The sequence below is a fragment of the Haliaeetus leucocephalus genome, unplaced genomic scaffold (assembly GCF_000737465.1).
Source record: "Haliaeetus leucocephalus isolate CR32 unplaced genomic scaffold, Haliaeetus_leucocephalus-4.0 Scaffold362, whole genome shotgun sequence".
NCBI lineage: Eukaryota > Metazoa > Chordata > Aves > Accipitriformes > Accipitridae > Haliaeetus > Haliaeetus leucocephalus.
Window position 1 is genome coordinate 7,220,950 of NW_010972798.1, and position 20,368 is coordinate 7,241,317.

General features: G+C 48.4%; 1 protein-coding gene across 1 annotated transcript in view; it reads right to left on the bottom strand.

The window, feature by feature from the left end:
* The window catches only part of DIS3L2 (DIS3 like 3'-5' exoribonuclease 2), a 197,037-nt gene that overhangs the window by 18,598 nt on the left and 158,071 nt on the right, over positions 1 to 20,368 (bottom strand). The gene's annotated exons all lie outside the window — the stretch shown is intronic.

The following is a 20,368-nucleotide window of genomic DNA, read 5'->3' on the forward strand; positions in this document are numbered from 1 at the left end:
GGCCATACAGGACATGGAGGCACAACTTCAGCAGGCTCCCTCGGTCTAGCATTCTCCACAATTTTCTCAGGACTATCACATTTTTGAGCCCAGGGCAGAGGACTTCACCCTCAGCACCGCAGACAAAGGAAGATCTCCCTCCAGGAATGGCCTTCCTGGATCAAGAAACCCCTTTTTCCACAGGTCCCATAGAAGCCCATAGAATGCCACTTGTTCAGCGTGGACACACAGCCCCACATATATCCCCTCCTAGAAATGCCTCCAGTGGCTGGGGCTGCCTGGTGCTGCTGTACAGACCTCCCCACTCATGCTGGGTGTCAGCACCAAAGTGACGGCGCTGTTCGAAAAACCTCCTTTAAAACACAACCCCTTCACCCTGCCTAAGCATTTCTCTGTGGGGAAGATGATGGCAGCACTGGAAAGGGTTTGCAATCTCTGCGTTTAGCTCCAGGAGCCGTGAGGCTGGGAGTCCCACCCCGGCTTCCCGTGGATCCATATCAGATCTGGTTTGTCCTTCCAGGGAGCCACTGGCTCTCTAAGATCTCATCTCTCAGAGGCAACTAATGGCCAGCGCCCTGCTCCCTCCCCACAGAGCCACAAGGGAGGGATAAGCAGTGACCACTAACGCACACAGCTCAATGCTGTGTTCAGCTAATAGGTCTCATGAGAGCAATCACCGCCTGGGCTGGCAAGCCTTACTTTTGGGAATGTGTCAGGATGCTCCCAAGCAGGGGTGCTGCCCAGCCGCCCCGGGGCCACAGTAGGGACCTGTGACAGTTTTCTCCAGCCTGTGGGAATTGCCGGTGGGCAAAAGAGCCCAGAACCAGCCTGGGTCTGGGATGGTGCAGAGGAGAGGGGAGATACCTCGCAACCAGCGCCCAAAGTCGGACTGGCAGTCCACATTCCTGAGATGTGCAGCCTGATACGCCACTGGCTCCGAAAGCAGAGCTTATGACAAGACACATAATATTAATGTCATCCACAGCCTGGCTAAGAGAGGAATGGAAAGAATTCCTGAAGAAATGCAGACAGCCCCTCTCCTGACGGGAGTCTCCGGCCCCACACATCAGGCCAGCACCGCCTGTTATCAAGCTGCATTTCCCACTGAAAGGAGGAAGCAGGAATGAAAGGCACTTTTCCTCGCCGTTAAAAGTTTACACAAGTGATTTATGGGTCACAAAAATTAGCAAGTCCGTCGCTGAGTGCTCCATACAGCAGCATGTGTTACATGGCTGCTGACCAGAAATGCCAAGACCCATTAGGTGGAAGCAAAGGGCAGCACGATGGAAAGTTAAAGATGCTTTTTGCCCATTTCATTAATTAGCCAGGTCTTTTTTCCATCCCCTGCAGCCTTCATTAATGTAACATTGAAGTGAAGGAATATTAACAACTCAGACAACACATTAATATTAACACAACACCTGCAAAATGCAAATATAAGTCCATTAGGTAAACAGATGATCTTAAGCCATTGAGGCAGAAATAACATTCTGACATTTCCTAGCACGAGTATCCTGCAGAGATACTGTCCATCACTTATGCTCCATTATAAAGCCATGGCCCCTTGTACATAGGGGGCTCCTCAACTGTTACTAGTCCCTGAAAGGATGAGAAAAACTTACATTCCCATTAAGACATTTGCCAGTTTCATATGGAAAGTGTCTTACTAAAGCAATGTCATGAACCAGAAAGATCAAAAGGGATTTTTAAAAGGATTTTATCTCTGTGCTAGCAAGGGATGGAGATAAAACCTGAAGCTGATAGCTTGTAAATATTAACCTACATTTGGGATTGCTCCAGAACCTGAGCTTTCTATTACAGTGGTTTAATCTGAGACAAGTTTTCAGTAAGGGATAAACAAACAGTTAATCACCCAGAGAACTGATAGTGCCGTAGGGAGTCATAGACTGCTAGAACCAGCCTTCCTGTATCACGTTCCCCACCAGCTAATGTTCTCCCAGATGTTCCAGCTGAGGAGACATTCACACCTTGTGTGTGTTTCTCCCTTCAGTCTTTGGCTTTGCTTTTTCCCGGCTTACCTGGCATTGAAGAGTTGATAACATTCAAAGCAGGAGACAAACTGATGGACCAGGGGGTAATAAAGAAGGGTAATAAAGATGAACATCCCAGACTGGAAGCATACCCTGAGATGGCCAATGACCGCGGAGAGCATCTGTCTACCAACCAGGATGTGAACCAGGGACAAACAAGCAGAAGCCTGCAGAAGCTCATGAAGAGATGAACAACAAAAGCTAGCCAAAGAAGTTTAAAAGACCAAAAACATGGAAAGCAATGTAAATAATCTGGCAGCCAAAGGCAGTGATGGCATGACAACTCAGCTTGTACCCCCTGATGTTCATGAAGTGAAAGCCAGGCAGTGGCTCGCTAAGTAATGCCCTCTTTTGCTGCAGGTCTCTGGTCCAACCTCCTGCTCAATGCAGGATAACTTCAAAGTTGGATCAGGTTGGCCTTTTCCAGCTGAGTTCTAGCAATCTCCAAGGTCAACTATCTCACAGCCACGCTGGGTCCCTGTTCTAGTTCTTAACCACGCTCATAAGTGTTGTTTGGGCTCATAGGAAGAGACCTCCAGGAGAATCAATCACCCAGACTGGCCAGCCTTCAGCAAGGGCCTTGCCAGAGGAGGATCGCTCAGGAGAAACTGGCTGCAGATCAAGGGAATTAGAGCGACCACCAGGACCACTGGGTCTGAGAAGACCCATGTCAGGAAAACACGTTCAACTTAGCAAGGTCCCCAGCGGATAACACCCAAACGCAGCTGGTCCCTGGCTGTGGGATGCTCTGCTGGGGGTGCTGCTTTCCAGGCAGGGCTGTGAAGCAGGGCTCACAGCACTGTCCATCACCGCTCCGGTTCAACCTCAGATTTGCAGTTGTAGCACTGAGTGTGGGCAGGTTAAGGGGAATAGTTGTATCAATACGGAGTGAGAGATCCAGCTGGCTCTGGCTGTATTATTCTTGGTCTGAAACGACTGCAAAGCACAACACATGAACCTTCTGGTTACCAGGACTTTCAAAGACATGGAAACCCTAGGGGGAGGGGAGCAAGGTATGGGGGACACTGACAGCAGATTGGGGTTAAAACATCCAATAAAAGTTGGCAAGGAGATGAAAGGGAAATGGGCAACACAGTATTTGGGGCTGATGTTTTCTAAATAGGGACTACCGAAATACTCTGGATAACTGCTGTTTTCAAGCAGCCTCTTGGCAGGTTAAAACATCCCAGAAGGTTTTATATCCAGCTCCTACAATCTTAAACTAAATATTAGGTGAGAAAAACATGCTTCTAAAGAAAAGTCAGGCATAGCCCTGAGTGAAAAACAATGAGCAGGAGAATGAACATATCGGGTTTGTTGAACATACAATCAACAACAGTTTTCTTTCCCAAAAATAAAGCCAAGGGAACAAAATGCAGAGATGAACAGGATAGAAAAGCTGCAGGAAATTTAGGCAGTCCCCCCCACCCCACATCTCCCCCAGGCAAGACTCTCACCCTGCCTGGCCTCAGCGGGCAGGCTTGGAGCTCCGCCGTAAATTCCTGAGAGCGCTTTACCCCCTCTGCAGCAGGACAGACTCAAGGTACAATAGGTCTTTTCCATCTGTAACTTCTCTCTCTTGACTTTTATGTGCATCGATTCAAGAGCTATTTGATTTACTGGCGTAAGGGTTGTGAAGAGTCTGGCTTGGTCTAAGGACAGCCTGAGGTTAAAGGCAGCAATGCAATTTCACCACCCAGTCCATTACAAGAAAATGTTCAGGTCTGGATTTACAGTCACGTTCCAGCGAGCCCACACATCACGGCAGGCTGAAATTAGCCTCATTTACGCAATGGGATCAAGAAGAAATGGCTAAACAACCTACCGGAGTTAGGCACACAACACAGACAGCCAAGCGGCATGGGAACGGGTGTTGAACAGCACGCTTGCTGTCAGAGAGGAGGGTGAACAGTTGTGGTGACAGAGAGCTGTTTATCTCCAGCTGGAGCTACTTACAGACAGACAGTATATGAGGACAGATGAGGTAGTTTCAATGAGACCATAACAGGTAAGGATAGGTGGCACGAGAGCTATTGCTGTAAGCAAGGAAGAATCATATCCTTAAAGCCCAGAGATGGATATGACGACTCTCCAGAGCTGGATTAGTAAGAAAGGACTTTGCTTCACATCACAGTCCCTCTGCTGAGATAGTATAAAAGACAGAACAAGCTCTGTTCACACTGACGTCTGCAAAATCTCACACTGCTGGGTGAAGGTAGCAAATGTCTCAGTCCCTGGCTGTCACAGCCAACAAGCTAACCTGGTTACTCCTGCTAGTTCCTCCACTGACTTTTATGGGTCCCTCAGCTGCATCTAATAGCAGAGGAACCAAAGCTAGATCCACCATGTTACCCTGAAACTGCTCCTTTGGGCCAGGGTTTTACTAGATCAAGAAAAGTTTGGTTAAAATGAAGACCCAGGTGTGATGAAGAACTCTTGCAATGTTACCTTCCAGGCTCTGAACTGGGAGCTACAACCAGAGTTCAGCATCATAGACCAACCTCTTGAAAATATCTACCATCACCAAAAAGTAGACACACAGATCTGTCAGCACATTTGTGCTGCTGAAACCAATGGATCTCAGCACTGGATTGTGATAAGATTTGCAACACTGTCATATTGCAGAGCCTTGGCAATGCCTTTTAATCCTTGGAAAAGGAGCATTTCAGGCATCAGTTCTTGCCTTTGCATATGAGTGTTGCAAAGCCAAAACAACAACCTCTCTTGGAGCACAGGGCATATCCTAAGATGCCCCGGAGCTTTCTTGTCTTACAGACATCGAGTAGTAATCTCCAAATGACAAAACAGAAATAAAACAATACATCCTCATGTTTTGGTGAGCCTCCAGTCCAGGCCTGACAGATACCTGGCTCTGGGTGCTGCATCTTTCAGACTGCTTAACCCTTGAATGAACAGGGTAGCTCTGTACATTTAGAAGAAGGAAGCACAACATTAAATCTGCCTTTTGTTTCTAAATCACCATCCTGGATTGGATGGCAATGCCTACCCACTTTCCCAGTGTCCAAATCTGTCAGTCCACATTGGGAATCACCAGGGCAAGTCACCACCAGCAAGGACCCTACTGATGGCACAGAAGGACCTTAGTGGTTGGATCTCTTATGGTGGTTGGACTCCAACAAGCCACATTCCTTCGAGGCAACACAGTTTGTCATGCCTTCATACTCAGCAGTCAAATGTGAATGACTTGGGTCCTAGACCTCTGTTTGGCCGCTAGATCTACATGCTGGGTCAACCATTTGCAACTCTGAGAGTGACAGCCTGAAACAGCCCATGTAGCTGGGGTGCACTACAACCTCTAAGCTCAGACTGAGCAGAGAGCTCCCTTGTTCTTCCAAAGGTCTGAAAATACTGTGAGATGGGAGAAGAGCAAGCAGCCATGATGACTGTTGCCTCCCAGTAGGTCCCTGATGCTCTAGTCACACAGGTGGGGGCACATTGAGGTCATTTGGGGAACGCAAATGCAGTGCCATATCTTTCCTGGAGTCTGACACAAAAATAGCTGCCCAGCTCTCTCCCAAGGGTTATGCAATAACGTCAGAGTAAAAGCTTTGGGAGCTTCCTCCAACTGATCAACCTGTTAAATCCAGACAGCTGAGCAGAAGGCCAGTGAAGCTCCATCAAATGCCCTTCACTGACCAGTTTCAGCAGGGAACAAAACCACTCAGAATCTCTGCCTGCAGCAGCAATGTGACTGCCAGGACGTGTTAAGAGAAAGGGAACACACATGCTAGTTAGACAATCCAAGTACCAGGGAAAGGGCAGGGATTACATGAACCTGGTAACCCACCACAGGGGACACAACAGCTTCTGTTATTGCCCACATCACACCATCAACTTCTGTGAATGCTTGTGAGAGTGTGTTCCTCCACATCAGGAGAGGTACCAACCCCATTTCAGCCTGAGCTTACTCCATAACACACCGAGATAGATCCCATACGGAAAGGAAACAGTTCGGGAGTGATGCATGGATGGGCTGAATGTCAAAGCATGGGAAATACAGCTTATGGTACGTGCAATCCAGGCACATTATACCCTCTTTGAAAGCCACTCTCCCATTGTTATTTAACATCCTGCAAGTTTCAGCCAGAGACGCAGTCTCCCATCCGCGCCCCGAACTGGCCTGGGAATGGCTGGGAAGAAGAAAGGGAGCTTGAAATGAACTGTGGAAAGATTTAAGTGCTCTAACTGCTGCTTTCCAATACAATTTTCCACTTGGGGCAGGGAAGGAGAGTCTGACAGCAGTTTAGAGCCAGTCACAATTGTGACAGGTTCTTCTTTTCCATTTCCAACCAGCTCACAGGCAGAAGGAGCACTTTAACCTCCATTAATTATCACAGCCTTATTCCAGCCCAGGGTTTCAGAGCAGCAGTGGCAAACTCTTAGGACCAGTTAGGAGCAGGTCCTGCCTCAAATTGTGCTATTCAGCTCAGTGCAGTAAAACTCTGTCATTCATGGAAGCAAGAGCTACTGCAATTTCTCCTACAGTCCTGTAGTTTGCAGCTAAGGGCATCTCCCATAGGCAGCACCGCTATTGCCAGAGAAGAGGATCACGCAAACAACTTCTTGCACTCGAGACTCTGAGAACAGGTTAACAGCCATTTAACAGACAGATCTGTTGTACAACCAAGCCGTACACACACACAAAAAAAGGAGCTTAACAGAGGAATACATAACTTCTGCCTCCTCTCCGGCTATCAGAGATTCCTGTTGTAACTCTACCACCATGTGAAGTTTATTGCATCTATCATACATTGGATATGCAGCTTGAAAGCGTGCATGTGGTATTTAGGGAGACAGGGACAGCTTGAATACACATAGCCCTCATATAATTGGGGCAAAATTATTATGAAATATTGCTATGTGGTTTCTCCCACTGCTTGGCTTCATTACAAACTATCAGAGATCATTATAAAAAACTAGCTGTAATTGAGTTGTGCCTGTGCAGGGACTAAGCATGGCCTAGCTCAGCATTTCAGCCCACGCTGCCCCGTGTCCCTTCCTGCTCCTCTGCCGATGGGGCTGATCCAACCTCAGCTGGTCTCCCCTGCCAAGACCCAGCCCTTGCTCCCACCCACCATCCCTTCATGCTCAGTGATGACAAGATGTGTCATTCTCCCTTCCCCGGTGACACAAGACCTTTGCAGAGCTGCCTCCCTCTGACACTTGTGGCTTGCAAACCATTCATAGGTATTTTTAGGACTACCCTTTGGCACTGAATAACAAAAGCAGGGAGATGCTGCTGCTGGACGAAGCCAGAGCTCTTCCCGGCCACCCTGCAGTCACATCAGGAGATGCTGGTGAGCAGCTGTCTTGGGGTTCAGGTGCTTCGTGGCTCTGAGCCGAAAACAAGCCCAGCCACAAGCAAGGCAGTTGTTTCCCCACCTTCACCACCTGGAACAGCCGATGGCTCCAACTGTGGCAAATTTACCAGCATACAGCAGGTAAGGAGCAAGGCAGTGTGCCTGTGCATGCACAGACATGTTGTAAAGGAGGAAGGAGGACTGGCTGTGAATTCAAATTTAGAGTGATCAGGACATATTGTGTCGGGATGCCGAGGTTCACAAAGCAGCAGCCATTGGCAGCTCCACATTCAGCTCTGAGTCACACAGGAACTAGCCTGGGGAGCAATTACTGGTGTACAAATGCTCTTGAGCTGCAACAAAAGGATGGCAAGGAGTTTCCCATCAAAAATCCTTGAAGTCTTTCTCTCCCCCACTTAGGCTTGGGAGGATACTTCCTTCTGCTTAGACAAGTGAAGCCTCAGCAGAGCATCTGTTGAGGGGCCTGAGATGCTGGAGGGAAGCGTCCAGCAACACGGATCAGGGGTGAGCAGCAGCCACTGCGGCACAGCAGGTTCGCCCTGCCAGCATCACCCTGCTCCCCTGCCAGCACTTGTGACTGCAGGATCTATGCTCCGTTACGAACAAGCTGTTCCTCTAATTCAGCCCTTCTGACTCCTCTGTTAAAGAAGATTTTCCTGAAATTGTCTGGGGCTTTGACTAGCCAAATGCACTTTTACATCTGACTTCAGTCCTCTAGCTGCCACTGCACTGCTCCCTGCAAGCCCAGCCTGTGCTACTGAGAGCCACGGGGCAGGAGGAAACCCCTGAACCACAGCCTGCTCCAAAAATCAGGTCTGCAGCACTAACAAGCTCCCTACACCTCAATCCTTCCCCCTGCATCCTCACACACACACGAGCTTTTTATTCTAGCAACTCCATAGACTACCCTAGGACTGAAAGGGAAAAACGTAACAGCAAGTGCACGCCTAGGTGTTCATTTTGTATGTGCTGACAGTCTCACTTTAATCCTACTTTCCACGTTTAAGGTGTTAATGGGAACCTTGATGCATTTCAGAGGGAACATGCACGGATAGAAGATAGATGCATGAGTCTAAAACCCTGCTCCCAGATTTCATATCAAGTGCCGGATTTGTTTATATCCATATGATACAATCTCCATAAAAGTAATCAACCACCACCGAAAGGAGATGTTTCAGTATCTGCACAGCCTTCACGCAGACTAGGCATTAGGTTTGCTTTTATGATGCAGAATAATATAATGGATTCTTTCCACAAGTTCCCAAATGTTGTTATTAAGTATTGCTTCTCTAATAAAATAAGCTGCAACATACAGTAGTACATGATGTGGCATTTACACAAGTCTTTTCTCTACATAGGACTTGCTGGCTTTTAAACAAATCTGTCTCTTCTATACACTACAGAAGCACAAGATGAGTAATTATGTTCTCTGCTTAATAATGTTTTTGCACTGGCCAATTTAACAGCTAATCTCCACAAACCTCTGAGATAGTCCCCCAGCAGCTACATTTGCATGTTGTAATCAAGTCTTGCTATTAAATCATACTTTGCAACAATAGCTGAGCTGTCAACTACACGCAGCAGCTCTCACACTGGCACCGTGCAGGCGAAAGCCATGGATAAACATGCACAAAGCCGCACCGCTCTGCCAGCTAAGAGAGCATCCCTTTGCACTTTTGGGAGCTCGGAGACGGTTGCACACCCCACAGATCTCAGGACAAGCATCCTTTGTCTCTCTCTGCTTTCTGAAGTGGCCAGCCAGCTTGCAGGTTGTTTTCTCCAGGCCTGCGTGCTGCTCTCTGCAGTGGTGCAAAGCCAAAGTGGTTTGGCTGTTGTGCTCTGTCTTACTCCTCAGGCTGCTTTCTACGGTGTCCTTGAAAAATTGAGCACTCTGGGTGCAACAGAGAGATCCCTTCATTGCAAAGGTGTCCCCCCCCGCCCTTGGCTGCATGGGCAGAACAGCTTGTGGAGCCGTGCCGTGAATCAGAGCACTGCACCCTTCAGGGTTAACTACCCTCCTTGAAAATACCCTGCCTAATTTTCCCGTTTCTTTGCTGTCCTTGTTGATCACAGTACAGCATGAAGATGTGCCTGAGAGAAAGGGCAGGCCAGCACTCGTTCAGTTAAGTGTCCCTGTTTGTGTCATCATATTTCGGCTGTGGAGCCTGGGAATGGCTGGTGTGACATGAAGCAGATTTTTGATCTTCCTCTACTGGCTTCTACCAGGGACCGATCCCCTACCTCTCACTGTCCCATTCACCCTCCCAAAAACTCATCCCCGAAGAGACCCATAAACCCCAGCTTAGCTCAGCACCATACTCCTGCTTCTGTACATTCACTGAAGCAACATGTCCCTTCTCCTGCACTCTCCCACGACCTCAGTTTTCTCTCAATGGGGATAGGGACTGTGAAGATCTGTGTGACCCAAGTGCATCTGTCAAATAACTGCACCAGGAGGCAATTCCTATGAATTCCATGCAGCAAACATCACTGCACTGGTACAGGCTGTTATCGGTGCCAAACCCTCTTGCTCTGAACCAGATTCTGCCTCTCTGCACTCCTCTGCAACATGCTGCAAATGTGCAATAGCAAAGACCTTGTTGAAATCTGCCTTTTGTAGTAGCTGTACCACCAGGCAGAGTTTCAACACAGCGATGCAGATCAGCTGCAGCCTGGCCGCATCGATGATGTCTTTTGGTCCTAATGATTCTTCCTACGCATTAGCACAACATTTATTTCTACCTTGCCCTGTACTTCCCATTTACCCAGAAATCTGACAAGGTCTCATTCCTTTTAACATGGAGACAGAGGGAAAGGAGAATTTCTTGCTGGAATCGGCTCACTCTGTGAAAGTAGACAGATCGATCTAGGTTCAATCTGTCTCGCTAATTGTTGGGGGCTGGAACTGACCCCAGGCTGGCCCGGCTGGGAGTGAACGCGCAAGCACGGGCAGCCAGGTCCCAGCCTCTCCTGCTTTACGCTGCAAACTAGTCACAACAGATCTCTTTGAGTATGGTGGACCCTGCCTGCTCCCCTGTAACCTGGACACTTGTGCCCAGCCCCACATCGCCAGGCAAGTGGCACCACGCCAGATAGTGCCTGTCTGGCAGCAAGACTGCAAATGAGCACTGAGCTTAAATAAAGCATGAAAAATTCATTAATAAGATGACTTCTCCAACAGGTGCCCTGTTTTACAACAACAGAGCTGCCTCCCCACCTCTCTAGGTCCTATTTGACCACAAAGTCCTTCCAGGGGTACTGCAAGTGGGGCCAAGCCACTGTGGCCTTTCTTGTCTGCTAGGACAACTGCACGTGTAGCTGCTCACTAACTTGATTACATTGAGATGAGTAGGGTTTGCATCAACTCTTTTACTACATCAGGCTGTCTATCCTGGACTGTCTGAGCAAAATGAGATTATGCCAGAGATGTAACATGTACAAGAGCTCTGCCAGGGCCGGCTTTCACCAGGGGGATGGGGGATGTGATGAGCAGTCGGAATGTGGGTCTCTGCTCAGCTCAGTCGGAGATGGAAAGAAATACCTACTGGCAGCCCAGAAGGAGGCAAGAGCTCTGCTGAACGAGGCAGGAGCGAGCAGCGATCCGATCAGCGAGAGATGCTCGGTAACAGTTAATCACTGCTGTGTTCAATTGCCAAAGTTAACTGCGGAGCAGGAGGGCAGGGAGCAGGGAGAGCGGGAGGGGAAGCAGGGGATACCGAGCTGCTCAGCTCACAAGGCCAGTGCCAAGAGTAGCATGGCCCCACAGAAGCAGTAAAGCCAGACAAGACCTTACACAGGCTAAAACCCAGGCAGGGCTCTGCACCACATGCAGGCAGGCAGGCAGGCCTGCCTGTACCAGCCAAATGAAGTGTGGCAGGTAATTGTGCCCAAGGCAGCAGAGCTTTGCAGTAACTGAGACTTGAGTGGCAACAATAAAAGTTCACTTTCCTCTATTCCCTCCTGTTTGATGATCGCAAAGTGCTTTATAAATGCTAATAAAAAAGTCCCAGAGGACTCTTGCTCTTTTCTGCTTTACAGACAGCGGTGGAGCAGAGACAGACAACGTGACTTGTCAGAGACCATGCAAGGGACGGCCTCTGAGTTGGGAGCTGACCCTGGACCTCCTGCCCTGCGTGTGGTGAGCTGGTGAGGGGTCCACCGGAGTCACTGGTGAACAGGACATTTCCAGAGAGATCAACAGAGGCAGAAAAATTTACAGGACATCTTGGCCAACAACGATGCTGCTCATTTAAGGGTGCTTCTGCTCATCAGCCCCACTTTAGATGACAGGTGAAGGACACAAAATTTAAGATGTTCAAAGCTGATCTGAGGAATTTAGAACCATGTCCCATTAAAATTAATGGAAACATTAATGCAAAGTACACTCAGATCCTCAAGCAGGTTCTTTCCAAGCAAGATCTTTCCATTAACTTGAAAGGAAGTTGTGCCCAAATCCTCTTACATTGCTGGGAACATCTCAGACGATACAGGCGAAGTCAGGTTACAAATCCATTAGGCTCCAGATTGACTAATGCATGGCAAATTGAAAGAGGTGAAAGTGCTAAGCTGTAACAGGAACCCCACTCAGGGTGACCTTGACACAGCGAGGAGCTGAGCACACAAAACATGCTTGTGATTTGAAGCTCCATTTTTCAATGGAGAAGAAGCAGGGAGGTGTAGAGGGAATGGTGTCCATTGCCAGACTGATTTAGCTGCTCTGAACTGTGGAAAAAACATTGAAAAAGCAGCAGGACCCAGAGCAAAGCACAGCAGTAGCTGGAAAAGTAGAACTGCTCACCCTTCCTGCTCGGGAGGAGCTAAGGAGAGAGGTGCTTCCACTCTCACCCTCTGATTTGTGAGGACATAATTTCAAACAATAAGGTACACTGAATGCCCAGCTTGGCAGAGTACATGGAGAGAGGGCAGGACTCAAAGCAAATGTCCTGTTCTTCCAGGCCCAGCAGCTGGCAAAATGCAACTTTGCAAAAAAGCGAGTGGTGTCAGTGCAAAGCGGATCCTTTACATTAACACAGAGCAGTGTGCCAGGAATTTAAGACTGGGAGGATTACTCCAGCAGCTGACCTCCTGTGCCTGGAGGGCTTCAGGTAGCTACTGCTCCGTTAAATCCACTGACTTGTAGGGTCTAAAACACCTTCCAGAAGTGCACTTGTCCTTGAAAGATGGAGAATTCCCTGGTCTTGTCTTGGGAAATTTGCCAGTGGTTAATCTCTCTTGCCTTTCAAATGTGTGCTTTATTTCCAGTCTGAATGCTTCAGCTTTCAGCCAGTAGCTCTTTACGAGAGAGCAATCCCAGCTGGCTGACAATCCACCCGGTTACTCCAGCTTACGTTGCCGATCCCCTGGGGAACAAAGGTACTTAGTGCTGAACAGACCGTAGAGGTCCTGCCCACAGCAAACTGAAAGCCCTCGCTCTCTGCAGGCAGAAAGCGCAGATCAAACAGCAGGTTGGCGAGGAGGACTGAAAGGTCTATCTTCAAGCAGAGCATCCTTCATCACCGCCAGCACAACACATGCTCTGAGTACTCAGCATCCCCTTCATCATCTTTGGTCTTACTTCACTGTCTGCCTCTGCATGCAACTTTCCACGGTTAGTCTGTACCTAAAGCACATCCTAACAAAGCAAAATAGAGCGGCACATGCACTTGCCCGCTGGTCCCAGTGCTCCCTGCTTGTAACACCACAGGGTGGACAGCAAAACCTATACCTGGCAGAGAAGTCACTCTGCACTATGACTATACATTCGAGGACACAGAGACCAAGCCAAAACAAGGGCTCTTTTTCCATATTTGTTACAAAAAAAGTATGCCTAGAAATCGTGCTGGGAGAGGGATGGCTAGCGGGGTCTGGGCATTTTCTAGCCAGATCTCAGCTCAGGAGAGGGCCTTCTTTGACACAAAATCAATCCAGCAACTTGGGTTCAAGATGAAATTGAGAGGTCCTTCTTGTGGAAGGACTATTATTCACTCTTTCCCACGTCAGATCTGTCCTCTCCCATGTACCTAAGGGCTAATCAGAGACCCATCTGATTCAGGGCTACTAAGAAAACCCAGATCCATAGGTTAGCAATTCTAGTCCAGATATAGCTTACTGCCTTGGGCATTAGTCAGACATATATAGGCCAGGGAAATGGTGCTAAAACGCTGCTGAGGGCTTCCAAACATATTGTTAAGCAAATGGATATGTAAACAGATCTCCAGAGATGACACACGGAGACAGCATCTCTGACTCAATTACAATTGCAGCTGATTTTCTCACCTACTTGACTGCTACCGAATACCCAGACATCTAACACTGACACAAGGAGGTTTTACAGCTCCTCTCCAAGCGAACAGTCTGAAACAGATAAGAGGACAAACTCTGCTGATTCAACCCAGGGAGAGCAGGGAGGTCCCGCACTTACCCAGGTTTAAGAGCCCAGTCCTTCCTCCCCCTTGAAGGTGGGAGCACACACTGACTGCTTTGGTACCCTGTTGAGGATTTAGAGGGAGAGCTATTGGTTGATGTGGGATATTGTGTAGGCCACCAAAGAAAGCTTCAACATTCATTTGGAAGGGGTCAGGTTATCTTCAAATCCCACCTACTTGCTTAGGGGAAAGGTGGGTTTCCTTGCTCACCTCTTCCATTTGCAGCCCCCACATAACACTGACACTCCAAGGAGTTGGCAGTTACTATTTCTACAGCACTGATGGATTGGAAACCTGTTATTAAGCAGCAGGGTGGCAGGAGGCGGCAGATCTGTGTCAAGAAAAGCAGCTAAATAATACCTGGGCAGAGCCTTTTGCAAGAGGCCTTCTTCCTCACCTAGAAATGGCCATAGGGTCCCTTCTGCAAGGAAAGAACAGCTCTCTGCTCCTCAAAGTCTCAAGTGAAAAAGGCTATTTTGCAGCATATGTCCCAGCAGCCTTTGGTTGTGGCATACAGAAAACTGAGCTCATACCTTAGGCAGGAAGGATTACATATCTTTTGAAGTTTTAAAGGTCAACCTCCAGACTTATTCTCCTCCACAATTTACCCTACACTGAACCAATGCCAAAACCAGGAGGACTGGTACAGTGACAGAATAATTCACCAGCCTTGCCTGGCCAACTCCAATGCTTACCCTTTGGCAGGTGAAGGATATACATCACCTGCTGTCTTGGGTGAAGTTTAGTGCCAGTAAGTCAAACAAAAAACAAGACATGGTATCAGAAGAAAAACTCCAACCTGCTTAGTATTCTCTTTTGTAGAGTATATCTTCTGGACAGTGCTAAGTCATGCCCTGGCTTGCATTTTGCTTCCAGTCCTATTTTCATCCACATAGACACCAGTTCCACCAGACCTTTGTAGTGTTTCAAGCCCAGGGGGGCTGGCTTAGTCTTAAACCCAGGAGGTGGCTACAATCAAACTGGTGGCATTCCTTCTCAGCAATGAAAATGCAGGCTTACTTTCCCCAACCACCTCTGATGCTTTTCTGTGGCCTCCAAAGACAGCTAAACCCTCGCACAGCTCATCAGGAAAGAGTCACAGGGCAGCTCAGCTACCTGCAATCCAGCAAGACTTGGGCAATGCTTGCAGACAGCTAGCGATGCACAGAGGTGCGCCTACAGAACTGTGGTGCAGCACGACATGCCTTGTCCCAGCTAAGCCACCTTGTCCAATGGTACACCCTAAAGTGAAAATCCCACCCTGGAGAATTTGACATTGGCTGGCAGATCCATTTCTGGAAATGGAATTAATTTTACTTTGATCTGAAATCTAAACAAGGCGTTTCATAAGCTTCAGGTGAGTAACTGCTACTAGACAGCATCCATCCAAGCCTGTGATGTCAAGGGATTACATGTATATGGATTTACCCCATGAAATCCCAGTCTGCCAGACAAGACAAACAAGAGAAGATGCCACCTTCAGAGACTTCCCTGGCCATGCAGGTCAGAGTAGGGCAGAGCACGTATTTGCTGATCACTAACGAGAAAATCAGATACCATCAGGGGAGACGACCACTTCCTTTATACCACTACAAGCAGTGCTGCTTCGCTGGGATGCATGCCATGAAACAACCATGTAATAAGGCAGGTCAGGCACCCAATGACTGTGTGAGCTGTGCAGCAGCTCCTTGTACAAAACAACCCACTCTGCAAGCCTCAGCTTCTCATAAGGAACAAAACATACTACGGTAAACCTGCCAGCTCATTGCAAAGCAACCAGGTCCATGCTAAAGTCCAACACACGAGCTGTACTCCTGGGAAGTACATCCGAAAACAAATCAGTTATGCTGTGTCAGCTGCTTTACAATTTTTGTTCCTAGCACTCCCAGTCAACAGCTCTCCTAGCAAAAAAGAATAAACTCCAAACAATTCTCCTTTGCTCTACTCAGTAAAATACCCCCCCCAAACCCAAACAACCCAAGCTCTGTTTATACCAAACCTGCTGCAGCCCTGAATGGTAGCAATAAATGGAGTAAGCTAATGTGTTAGTGACAAATAACCCGTTCAAACAATTCAAGCATAATTATAGGCTGCTCTCCTGATGTAATGTTGGGTACATCACTGCAGATATTACATTCACCTTATGAAAAGATTGCACAGAGGAGCTCAGTTGGTAACCCAAACAGCATTATATATCACGAGCCTGTCACCATCAGGAGTGCATGCACCCTGGCATTTGAAGTCCTGGTGTTTTAAGTGATAATCCAATGTACCAAGCATCATTGATCTCTATATAAAAGGGGGCACCACTTTTCCTTTCAACTGGAGCTATTTTTCACTTCTCATCCTGAAGAGTTGTGTAGTGCTGCCCGCAAGTGGCTACACTGCACAGCAGCTCTATCTGTAACACTCTGGGTCCCTGGAGAGAAAAAATGATCAATACTCCAATGCTGCTTTTGTAAGAGGTCTCTAAGTGCTTCCATGAGAGATGTTGCTCCTCTGGGTTTAGAAATTACTCTGAAGAGAACATGAAAGCCCCCACTGCAAATTTGTAATCTTGACACAAACTCCAGCTGCAGCAAGGAATTAAAATGAAATTCATTGGCGAGCTGCAAGCTGGTCTATTGGCAAAGGCAGCATTTGTGACGTGAGGAAGGGACCTCAAAAAGAGACCAATACCTGAAGGCTAAGGGAGCAGGAAAACCATGTTAGAGGGGAACCAGCTGGGGACAAGGAAGCATCACAACGCCCTGCAAATATGGGCCACCTAACAGAATGAATCTTGACAGGGATTTATAGGTCCTTGGTGGGTCTGGGATGGCAGGGACCCTGAGCACTGCATCATCTGAGAAAGGTGACAGTAATCAGAGAGTCTTGGGAGGGAAGACTAAGGCATTTGAAGGGTCAGACTTGCTGTGGGTAGGTGAGCAGAGCCTAGGAGGTCTCCAGAGAAGTGTCTGGATAGTGACAGTAAATGCAGAAAACAGACTGAATCTTCTATTTCTTGGATACAGCCAAAACATACTAAACTTCTCACAATTAATTTCTTCTAGGGGGATCTCAAGTTGGCTTTGGCTCTTCCTGCACGCGGGCTGGAAGAAGTCTTTCATGATCATCTGTAACCTTTATTGATCTCACCCTTCCCGCTGCCAAGAGTAGGACCAGCCATGCTGGGCAGGCAGGCTTCAGAGCAGGCAGACGGTGCTTCCTCAGCACAGCTGGTATCATATTCCTAGACTGGGGACCAGTGAATGCATGTTGTAAGATGGGATTCATGAGCCATGGTGGATGTGAATGGCCTCGATGGTCTTTTACTGCCTGGCTGAGTTTTGCAACTGGATCCTGTGCAGGGCCAGAGAAACCCAGCCTGCGCAGAGGCAGCGGCAGAAAGCCCATCCCACCCTCAACACCCGACTTGTGCTGCAGTCACACCGCGGGATGGCTGGCAGGGCTGTCCTCTCCTGGATGTGACTGCTCTGGGGCAACGTGAAGGCTGACAATATGCTCCTGTTCTGAATGTCACCCAGCACACATCACCCACCGCCTGTCCACACGTCAGGGCACGGTGCCCCTGTCGCAGGACAGCCGTCCCACAGCAGCCCAATGCAGCAGTCTGGTGCTCTGTTGATTATACTGACTGATCCCCATTAGGGAGAATTTAAGCAACGTGGCTTAAAACTGCTTGCTTCTGTGTGAGGTCAAGTCATTTCCTCTGGAGCCAGGAAGAATTGAAGGGCTGGGAAGGACTGGCAGCCAAGGGGAGGAAAGTGTCTGGGTCTCAGCAGGGAAAAAGGGGAGAAGTGATGTCCCCTAGTCTCACCCCTGTGACCAGAGGCACAGTGACAGCCTCTCTCCTCCATTCGGCTCTGTGTATAGCACTTGGATGGCTACTGGGACTATCAAGTGCCATCGGATACCAATATATTATAGCAGGGGGTGGAGGGGCAGCAGCTGGCTGCTCAGCACCTCTTCTGCTCTCAGTCCAAGGCTCAGTCCTGGCTCCACTGAGTCTGGTCTCCCCAAAGTGCTCAGCACCCAGGGTGCGATAGTGGAGTGGGCACCTAGTGAGAGTTGTGCCCATGAACGCTGTTGCAGGCAGGCAATGGGAAGCTTCCAGGAGCGGGCAAAAATTCCTTGGCAGTGTTTTATCATTTTAAAGGGAACAAATTCCAACTGATTGCCCTTGTAAGAGCTTGCATGGTACTTGCACTTCTAGTCTAAGCAATAGACATTTTAATTGCTCTGGTAATTACACTTTCGGCAATGCTGCAGTCCTTTGTTCTGCAAGTGGGAGGCCAATATCTGCTGTTCTCCGGTGGCCCCGTCTGGCTGCAGCTTGGAACAGCATTTGCCACTTGGAGGGGAAGGGACACTCCTCCAAGTGACCAGGGTGACACTGAGCCTTGCCATGCACGGCCCCACTCACACAGATCTCCGGGGCACCAGGCACACTCCCCAGGCCAGAATGGGTTCCTGTTGACTGGGATCACCTCGGCTTCCTCCTGTTAAAGCTGCTGCTGGAGAGCTTCACACACCTGCGCTCCTGCCATGAGTCTGTCCCTGGCACAGGTCCCAGACCCAACACTCTGCAGAGGACGCTGGGCTCCAGGGTGCACATTTCTGGTCTTTCCCATGCATGAGCTTACAGTGTGTTGCCAACATTTCTTCTCTGGGCTGTAAACGGCTCCAAAACAGGGTGCAGACACAAACGTTACATTGCTTTAACTTCTAGATACATCTTTAGTGGGATGCAGAAGAGCTGTTATCCCCTTGGGTCCTGATGAGTACCATCAAAGCCTGACTAGGCTTGGGAGAGTACAAGGCTTACAATTTACCCTGGGAAATTGCTAAGGAAAAATTATCACGACAAAGGCCATGCTATTGTATGGATAACAAATTAACCCTATGAAAAGCCCAGTGCTTGAGAAGTACGGTCTCTGCTTGGCTGAGCAGAAGCCACATCCAGTGCTTCACTACAACTATTCAAATGCAACTCTCTGTCACCAATAAAGCCACAGCGCACGTGTGCTCCTCCAAAATTACCCAGGGTACAATGAGAACCGAGCACACATTTGGCTCAAGGGCACTTTACCTGCAAGAATATGTCAGCTGTAGCACAGGCCTTCACGGTTCAGTTCACCAGCCAAGGATGGTACATGCACAAGGTTTAGAGGGATAAGCATGTGCGCAGACTTAGTGAGGCTCTCCCTGGGAAATGGGATCCTGCTCCCCCCAGGTTGGTCAAGCAAACTATAAAATACAAAGCACGAGGCCCCACAGGGATGTATAATTGCAGTTTGGATCCATCTGACATGTACGAAGTCTGGGTTTACTTGCAATCCCACTCATCCTGCCCTCACTGTATTTTTCCAACCCATGATCCAGGCTGGCATGGCTCGGTGTGGCTCGGCTCCCACACTTGCCAGAAATGCAGGTCACAGCCATACATCTCTAAATCAACAGCTGTCAACATGCTGCAGCTACTATGTCACATGCTGAACCACTCACAGCTAAAAGCAAGGTTTCCAAGAGGAATTGCTATTGGCCTGAGCGCTTAAACAAAATAGTTCCACTCCCGTCCCCAGAGTTTCCTCAAACAATGGCACAAAACACCCACCGGAGCCCGGGGAGAGGAGGGTCTGTGGCAGAAAAAAACGTGGCTGCTGATTTTTGAGATATACGCCACACAATCAGAAACACTGGATCTATAAACATCCTTAACAAACCCCAATAGCTCTGGGGGTTTTCCTTTCCTTGCTGTCCATTGTGTGCCACCGCCTTTAAAAAACTCAAAACAAACGCTCTTCCCTTGTTGATTCTATGCTTTGGTGCTGAACTGCACGTTTCCCTGTTAGCTTGGTGGTGCTGGAGGTACCAACTCTGCTCATCCATGCCTCTGGAGCTGGGATAGTTGGGATGGGACCGTATACCGTGTGCTAATTATCCATCCACAGGTGGGAAGGATCCTCCCAGAAATGACCTCCCTTCTGCTTTAAACACTGAGATTTCTCAGCTTAGAAAGGGGTAGGTGCTGTTTGTGGATGACCCTCTTCTTCATCAGGACTGTTCCCATCAGCATTTCAGAGCAGATCTAATTGCAGGCCGTTCCATTCATTGACAATTTCATATACCCTCCTTTTTTAGGTTAACCTTCAATAACCGGCAAGAAGCAGAACTATATGGGTGGAGATAACAGGCTAAGGATTTATGACATGCTGGTATTCAGGCGAAATAACCCAGCACGAACACAAAAATCTCCTGAACTGTGCTGCTGCTGTCAATTTGATAATGACAATGTGATTTGAAATAAAAACATCTTGGGTGCCAATTCACTAGAGCAGCTAGTAAAAATAGGCAGAATACCTAGAAATTGAGGACTCTGCTCCAAACACATCCAAAGCTTGAATATCATACAGTACCTTATAAAAACAGAGCACATGGCTGCACTGGGGCTACAGTACCACAAATGAAAGGCCACTCAGTGAACCCACGCAGGAGTTTTAGCAGAGAGAATAGGGTGCTGTGTGTCTCTAGCTGAGCAGAGGTGAGT